We start from the raw sequence: 7,418 nt of genomic DNA, 5'->3' as shown, positions 1-7,418 counted from the left end.
AATAAAAGTGACACCAAAATGAAACAAACCATTATTTACCATCCTGTTGGGCAGGACAAGTTAGTAAAGTCACACATAGGGCTGGACGACATGGCCAATATATCAACTACAACAAAGCATTCTCTTTTTTTACTGAATGACGGTATTTTACAGTATTTTATGTTTTTTAATGATAATATAAGTCCTCATTTGCTTTATGAGTTGTACATGGGTGGCAACACGAACTCTAAGTGTTTTCCATGGGGCTTTCTCCATTCTGATTCTTTTATACTGTTCAATTAAACTTCAACCAAAAGTTGATCTAATTTGAGACCATTTCCACACCGCCATGTAGGGCTGCAAGATATGGCCCCCAAATAATCTAGGCCTTATTTTTTACAAAATATTGCAATTCTGATTTGACTTGCAATTTAGATCAAAACACTTGGGTGAACTGTTGGAGTCATGGAAAGATAAATAATTTTCGAATTTTATAGTTAGAATGTAATAGTGGGCAAAAAGCCAGCTAACTAGCGATTAGCGTTGTCTGCAAACTAGCTAGCTGTTTGCAGACAGTAACATACACAAACTTATAGTGTAATTACAGAATGGATTTATATTAAGAAGCAAGGTGGAAAGCTGTATCGTTGTCAACATGTTGTTGCATCTGCTTCATCGACCATTCAGACGGTATTCCTCTTCTCCAGATGGGTTAGGGCAGTGTGCAGTGTGGTTGAGATTGCATCGTCTGTGGACCTATTTGGGTGGTAAGCAAATTGGAGTGGGTCTAGGGTGTCAGGTAGAGTGGAGGTGATATGGTCCTTGACTAGTCTCTCAAAGCACTTCATGATGACGGAAGTGGCAAATCAAAACAGTTTTTTTTTTAATTTTGCAAAGTTATTCAAAATAAAAAGCTGAACTATCACAATTACATAAGTATTCAGAACCTTTACCCAGTACTTTGTTGAAGTACCTTCGGCAGCAATTGCAGCCTTGAGTCTTCTTGGGTATGACGCTACAATCTTGGCACACCTGTATTTAGGGAGTTTCTCCCATTCTTCTCTGCAGTTCCTCTCAAGCACTGTCAGGTTGGATGGGGAGCGTCGCTGCACAGCTATTTTCAGGTCTCTCCAGAGCTGTTCGATCAGGTTCATGTCTGGGCTATGGCTGGGCCACTCAAGGACATTCATAGTCTTGTCCCAAAGCCCATCCTGCTTGTCTTGGCTGTGTGCTTAGGGTCGTTGTCTTGTTGGAAGGTGAACTTTCGCCCCAGTCTGAGGTCCTGAACGCTCTGGAGCAGGTTTTCATCAAGGATCTCTCTGTACTTTGCTCCGTTCATCTTTTCCTCGATTCTGACTAGTCTCCCAGTCCCTGAGAAACATCCCCATAGCATGATGCTGCCACCACCATGCTTCACCGTAGGAAGGATGCCAGGTTTCCTCCAGATGTGAAGCTTTGCATTCAGGCTAGAGAGTTCAATCTTGGTTTCATTAGGCCAGAAAATCCTGTTTCTCATGGTCTGAGAGTCCTTTAGGTGCCTTTTGGCAAACTCCAAGCGGGCTGTTATGTGCCTTTTACTGAGGAGTGGCTTACTTCTGGCCACTCTACCATAAAGACCTGATTGATGGAGTGCTGCAGAGATGGTTGTCCTTCTGGAAGATTCTCCCATCTCCACAGAGGAACTCTAGAGCTCCATCAGAGTGACCATCGGGTTCTTGGTCACCTCCCTGACCAAGGCCCTTCTCCCTTGATTGCTCAGTCTGGCCAGGCGGCCAGCTCTAGGAAGAGTCTTGGTGGTTCCAAACTTCTTCCATTTAAGAATGATGGAGGCCAGTGTGTTTTTGGGGACCTTCAATGCTACAGAGACGTTTTGGTGTCCATCCCCAGATCTGTGCCTGGACATAATCCTATCTTGGAGCTCTACGGACAATTCCTTTGACTTCATGGTTTGGTTTTTGATCTGACATGCACCGTCAACCGTGGGACCTTATATAGACAGGTGTGTGCCTTTCCAAATCATGTCTAATCAATTGAATTTACCACAGGTGGACTCCAATCAAATATCTCAAGGATGATCAAAGGAAACAGGATGCACCTGAGCTCAATTTCGAGTCTCATAGCAAAGGGTCTGAATACTTATGTAAATAAGGTATTTTAATGTATTTTTTGCATACATTTGCAAACATTTGTAAAAAACCTGTCATTATGCGGTATTGTGTGTAGATTGAGGATGGAAAATATTTATTTAATCCATTTTAGAATAAGGTCTGCACTTTAACCTCATAGTCATTGTATAATTTCAAATCAAAGTGCTGGTGTACAGAGCCACAACAACAACATGTTTGTCACTGTCCCAGTACATTTGGAGTTCCCTGTATTTGTACAAATCTACCTCAATTGCATTGTACCCCTGCACATCGATTTGGTACTTTTACCCCGAGTATATAGCCAAGTTATCTTTACTAATTGTGCTTTTATTGCTCGTTTGATTATTTTACTATTATTATTTATATTTTTCTCTCTGTATTGTTGGGATGGGCCAGTAAGTAAGCATTTCACTGTTGTTCTACAACTGTTGTTTACGAAGCATTTGACAAATACAATTTTATTTTATTTGTGTAGTTCATACATGCATAATCTATGAGCAGAATTACTGTTTTACCTCAATATTAGCCAAAAAATCCCTCGCTTGAAATGGACCGTTTTCTGGAAGCTGTGCAGTGTGATTTTCCCTAGATTTACCCCACGTGAGCCAGCCCCCTAGCAATTTCAGTTTAAGCCAAAGGGGCTTCACCCCCTCACAATTTGATTGACAGCTAGCAAGACACACACATAGCAGTGCGAGAAAGGGAGCAATGACACGTTGTACAAATCTGCACATTGGTACCGTAGCAATTTTGTCTTGTGGGCGCTACTTTCAAAAGTACAGGATAATATCTTTAAATGAAGTGCCCTTTAATGTAGACCAAACGGAAAATTCTATCAATCAGATTTAAAAGAAAAAATGAATTAAGACTTGCTAATGTGCCAAATATCTGCATGTGGCCCTCGTCATATTTTTTCGACTTCTAGGAAGATTTTAACCCACTTAACCCGAGAAATTATCCAAGTTTTTACCATCATTGTAAAGTCCTAGTTATCTTATTTTGATGAAAAAGACATTTCTCAAGATGGTTATTTATTTCATGAGATTAGTGATAAATGTACATCTGTCCCTCATTTTAAAGTCAACCTTGTTTCGTGAACTGAACTGTCGTTGGAAATCTTTTTTTCAAAAGAAACATGGAACATAGTGTATCTATGGGTAACAGGGCTGACGTGTTATGTTCGACAGTCTTCCACCACGAAATGGCCAAAAAGAGTAGAACCAGCTCACCTGCTTTTACACTATGATGACTATTATATAGTAGATAGAAATGTTTTTTTTGTGGACCTTGCATTCAATTTCCCATCCCTGTTGCACACAACAAACTTCCATTCCCCATCACATTGAGAGTTATGGCTGATAGACTTCGGCGATGTAATTTACAAAATAGCCTCCAACACTCTATTCAGCAAATTGGATGCAGTTTATCACAGTGCCATCCGTTTTGTCACCAAAGCCCCATATACCACCCACCATTGCGACCTGTGTGCTCCCGTTGCCTGGTCATTCGCTACATATTCATCGCCAAACCCACTGGCTCCAGGTCATCTATAAGTCTTTGCTAGGTAAAGCTCCGCCTTATCTCAGCTCACTGGTCACCATAGCAACACCGTTGCACCGTAGCACGCGCTCCAGGTGGTATATCTCACCGGTCGTCCCCAAGGCCAACACCCCCTTTGGCCTCCTTTCCTTCCAGTTTTCTGCTGCCAATGACTGTAACGAATTGGAAAAATCACTGAAGTTGGAGACTTATATTTCCCTCGCTAACTTTAAGTGTCAGCTGTCAGAGCAGCTTACCGATCGCTGCAGCTGTACACAGCCCATCTGTAAATAGCCCATCCATCCAACCAACTACCTACCTCATCCCCATATTTGTTTTTGTTTTTCTGCTCTTTTGCACATCAATATTTCTACTGCACATATATCACTCCAGTGTAAATTGTAATTACTTCGCCACTATTGGCCCATTTATTGCCTTACCTCCTTACTTCATTTGCACACACTGTACATAGATTTTTCTATTGTTATTGACTGTACGGTTGTTTATCCCATGTATAACTCTGTGTTGTTTTTGTCGGACTGCTCTGATTTATCTTGTCCAGGTCGCAGTTGTAGATGATAACCTTTTCACAACTGGCCTACCTGGTTAAATAAAGGTGAAATAAAAAATAAAAATGTAAGATGAAAACGTCAGACCTGTTTTGGTCAAACCTCTTACTTTAATGGCACTGAATTGGCACTTATTATAGTAATTTGTTTACTTTACCCCTTGAGCTCTTTATGACACTACCCAAAATGTACTCTATTCGTGGAACAACCCAACTAATAAGCCACATTTCCAATAGCCTCCTATCCGCACAAGGTCCAAAACCAAGTGTGAGTTTAACCGAATTCACTGAACTCTCTTGTCCAGGCAATTCGTTTCCTACATTTCCACTGCTAACCCACATTAGCATCCAGGTCAGTGCTTTATCACTTTGTTACTGGAGAACTCAGAATGGCATGTTATCCAGTACAACTCAGTGCCACTCAGTGATGTGTTATCCAGTACAACTCAGTGCCACTCAATGATGTGTTATCCAGTACAACTCAGTGCCACTCAGTGATGTGTTATCCAGTACAACTCAGTGCCACTCAATGATGTGTTATCCAGTACAACTCAGTGCCACTCAGTGATGTGTTATCCAGTACAACTCAGTGCCACTCAATGATGTGTTATCCAGTACAACTCAGTGCCACTCAATGATGTGTTATCCAGTACAACTCAGTGCCACTCAGTGATGTGTTATCCAGTACAACTCAGTGCCACTCAGTGATGTGTTATCCAGTACAACTCAGTGCCACTCAGTGATGTGTTATCCAGTACAACTCAGTGCCACTCAGTGATGTGTTATCCAGTACAACTCAGTGCCACTCAGTGATGTGTTATCCAGTACAACTCAGTGCCACTCAGTGATGTGTTATCCAGTACAACTCAGTGCCACTCAGTGATGTGTTATCCAGTACAACTCAGTGCCACTCAGTGATGTGTTATCCAGTACAACTCAGTGCCACTCAGTGATGTGTTATCCAGTACAACTCAGTGTCACTCAGTGATGTGTTATCCAGTACAACTCAGTGTCACTCAGTGATGTGTTATCCAGTACAACTCAGTGCCACTCAGTGAGGTGTTATCCAGTACAACTCAGTGCCACTCAGTGATGTGTTATCCAGTACAACTCAGTGTCACTCAGTGATGTGTTATCCAGTACAACTCAGTGCCACTCAGTGATGTGTTATCCAGTACAACTCAGTGCCACTCAGTGAGGTGTTATCCAGTACAACTCAGTGCCACTCAGTGATGTGTTATCCAGTACAACTCAGTGCCACTCAGTGAGGTGTTATCCAGTACAACTCAGTGCCACTCAGTGATGTGTTATCCAGTACAACTCAGTGTCACTCAGTGATGTTATCCAGTTAGTGCCACTCAGTGAGGTGTTATCCAGTACAACTCAGTGCCACTCAGTGAGGTGTTATCCAGTACAACTCAGTGCCACTCAGTGAGGTGTTATCCAGTACAACTCAGTGCCACTCAGTGAGGTGTTATCCAGTACAACTCAGTGTCACTCAGTGATGTGTTATCCAGTACAACTCAGTGTCACTCAGTGATGTGTTATCCAGTACAACTCAGTGTCACGCAGTGATGTGTTATCCAGTACAACTCAGTGCCACTCAGTGAGGTGTTATCCAGTACAACTCAGTGCCACTCAGTGATGTGTTATCCAGTACAACTCTGTGTCACTCAATGATGTGTTATCCAGTACAACTCAGTGCCACTCAGTGATGTGTTATCCGGTACAACTCAGTGTCACTCAGTGATGTTTTATCCAGTACAACTCAGTGTCACACAGTGATGTGTTATCCAGTACAACTCAGTGATGTGTTATCCAGTACAACTCAGTGATGTGTTATCCAGTACAACTCAGTGATGTGTTATCCAGTACAACTCAGTGCCACTCAGTGAGGTGTTATCCAGTACAACTCAGTGATGTGTTATCCAGTACAACTCAGTGCCACTCAGTGAGGTGTTATCCAGTACAACTCAGTGCCACTCAGTGATGTGTTATCCAGTACAACTCAGTGCCACTCAGTGATGTGTTATCCAGTACAACTTAGTGCCACTCAGTGATGTGTTATCCAGTACAACTCAGTGTCACTCAGTGATGTGTTATCCAGTACAACTCGGTGTCACTCAGTGATGTGTTATCCAGTACAACTCAGTGCCACTCAGTGATGTGTTATCCAGTACAGCCCTGTTCCACTCAGTAGGCTGCAGGGCTCCAATACCATTGTGGGTCAAACCCAGAGTGCCCCATCCCCACTGAGCCCACGACGTGCCTGAAGCCCCCTGATAAGACATGGAGAAACTCTATTTCTCTCCATATATTGCTGTATCGTTCACTCACTGCACGCCCCTTTTCTTTCTCTCTCTATCTATCTATCCATCCCTCTCTCCACCGCCCCCACAGTCACTGTGTCTGTATGTCACTGCAACTCATATCAACTGAACCCCCTTCCCCCTCCCCCTCATCTCTCTCAAAGTGAGAACATCAACTTGACCACTGCTTGTTTTATTTCTCAAGGGGATTGCTGGAGGAATTCACCTACCCTATGTTTAGACCTACACTTCAATCAATATTTGGTGTATACGTATACAGTACGTCATAGTTTTCTCCCTGTTGTTCTACCATTTTATCGTTCTATCTCCTTCATTCTCGCTCTCGTTCTCTCGTTCTCTCTCCCTCTCTCTCCCTCTCTCTCTCCATCTCGCTGTGCTCAGCAATCAGCACCATGTGAAATATTTAGGTGTGTGAGGCCGTGGGTCAGAGGTCACATGATTGGACCACTTCACCAGTAATACAGGAGGCATATACTGTTAACCACAGCACCAACCCAGAAGACTCAACCCCCCTCTTCTCTCTTGCTCCTCTCTTCACATTCTCCTTCACTCTACTTTCTACATCACTCTTTCCATTTGACTCTTTCTCTCCTGTGTGTGAATGTATTTTTCAGTAGCTTTCCATAACTGACTCATGGTGGTGTTTGATCTTAAGAGCTGAGAGAGAGCTGTGATTTGATGACTGCGTTCCGTGTGGCATGCCGTGAGTACACGGCACAGCTGATGCCTAGATCAGGAGGGAGAGTGCTTGCGCCTGGTATGCTGATGTCAGAATCAGACATACGCCCATCCCTCTCTCCACTGCAACTCACATCAACTGCCCCCCTCCCTCCCCCTCCCCCTTCCCCTCATCTC

The 7,418-nt window shown here is 43.1% G+C and overlaps 1 protein-coding gene across 4 annotated transcripts in view; it reads left to right on the top strand.

The window, feature by feature from the left end:
* Positions 1–7,418, top strand: part of LOC118378517 (cAMP-specific 3',5'-cyclic phosphodiesterase 4B-like) — a 374,366-nt gene that overhangs the window by 238,569 nt on the left and 128,379 nt on the right. The gene's annotated exons all lie outside the window — the stretch shown is intronic.

Source organism: Oncorhynchus keta, chromosome 1 (genome assembly GCF_023373465.1).
Source record: "Oncorhynchus keta strain PuntledgeMale-10-30-2019 chromosome 1, Oket_V2, whole genome shotgun sequence".
Taxonomy (NCBI): Eukaryota; Metazoa; Chordata; class Actinopteri; order Salmoniformes; family Salmonidae; genus Oncorhynchus; species Oncorhynchus keta.
This window is presented reverse-complemented; position numbering and strand designations above follow the sequence as displayed.